We start from the raw sequence: 1576 nt of genomic DNA, 5'->3' as shown, positions 1-1576 counted from the left end.
GTAGGTGGCAATCTCAGACTCAAGCTTGACCTTGATGTTCAGCAGGGCTTCGTACTCCTGGGCCTGGTGCTGCCCCTCTGCCCGGGTTTGTGCCAGCTCTGACTCCAGGTGCAGAAGGACCCCGTTGAGCTGCTCCATCTGCATGTTGTATCGGGCCTCCACGTCCCTAAGGCTGTTCTCCAAGCTGATTTTCTGATTTTTCATGGCATCTAGGTCAATCTCCAAGGCCTGGAAGGTGCGCCTCAGGTCTGTGAGTGTGGTCTCAGCATCTCTGATTTCCGCAGACTGGGCAGTGACCACTGTGGTGCTTTCCTCAATCTGCTGGGACCAGTACTTGTCTAGTTCCTCAGGGTTCTTCTGAGCCAGCTCCTCATACTGGGCCCGGATATCAGCCATGATCTTGCTGAGGTCCTGAGATTTGGGGGCATCCACTTCCACTGTTAATCCAGAACTGGCAATCTGGGCTTCCGGTTCTTTAACTTCCTCCTCATGGTTCTTCTTTCTGAACAGCAGTTCCTCCTTGAGGGCTTCGATTTCTGTCTCCAGCTGCAGCCTCGTGATGTTGGTGTCATCCACTACCTTTCGGAGTCCATGGATGTCACTCTCCACAGACTGGCGCATGGTCAGTTCTGTCTCATACGTGACTCTGAAGTCATCAGCAGCGAGACGAGCATTGTCGATCTGCAGGACGATGCGGGCATTGGCCACAGAATTCGCAAAGATCTGAGCCCTCAGGTCCTCGATGGTCTTGAAATAGTGGCCCCAGTCCTTGACGCCCTGAGACCCCTTCTTCTCCAGATGTTCCCGGATTTTGCTCTCCAGTCTCCTGTTCTCGGTCTCCAGGCTCTTCACCCTGTCCAGGTAGCTGGCCAGGCGGTCGTTCAGGTCTTGCATGGTCTCCTTCTCGGTCTGGATGCCACCCATCCCAACCAGACCTGCAGACCCCACGGAGCCACCCCAGACGCTTGAGGAGCAGGCCACGGAGATCCGGGAACCGGAGCCCCCCGCACCTGCATAGACGCTGGCCGCGCTGCTGGCAGGCCGGACCCGCTGGCTGGGCATCCACACAGATCCCAGGGACCTGTAGTTGGTGGAAAACGTGGTGGAGCGGGTGGTGAAGCTCATGTTGTCTGGAGAGGAGAGAGAAGCGAGAGACCGGGACAGGGGTTCTGACATCCGTCTCATGTCTCATTCTTAAAAATATTATCTACTAAGTCTGTTTAGTGCTGCCTGTTTGTGTATGGGTACGAGACCATCCAATGGAGCGTGAAAATCCTGCCAGTGCCCACACACCCAAAGAATATAAATACCTTTATTATATTGTCATGTTTTTATCTTCATTAAGAACGAAGACATGAAAATCTTCTTCTTTATCTGTTATTTTTATTTATTTTGTGTGTGTTTATGTGTGTGAGACTATGAACATAAGTGTATGATGAATAAAGAGTTCAGAAGATAAGTTTTAAGGGTTGGTTCTTGCCATTCATGTTTTTTGATTGAAATTTTTAAAAGGAAATATGTTTTATGTGAATATGAAGGGAAGTTTCCCTTCCCTCATCTCCTCTCAGATCTTACC

The 1576-nt window shown here is 50.9% G+C and overlaps 1 pseudogene; it reads right to left on the bottom strand.

The window, feature by feature from the left end:
• On the bottom strand, window positions 1-1125 carry LOC101990754 (annotated as a pseudogene).
• Window positions 1126-1576: the final 451 nt, after the last annotated feature.

This window comes from Microtus ochrogaster, chromosome 1, assembly GCF_000317375.1.
Source record: "Microtus ochrogaster isolate Prairie Vole_2 chromosome 1, MicOch1.0, whole genome shotgun sequence".
Classification (NCBI taxonomy): domain Eukaryota; kingdom Metazoa; phylum Chordata; class Mammalia; order Rodentia; family Cricetidae; genus Microtus; species Microtus ochrogaster.
Note: the sequence above shows the minus strand (reverse complement) of the source record. Positions and strands in the feature narration are given on the sequence as shown.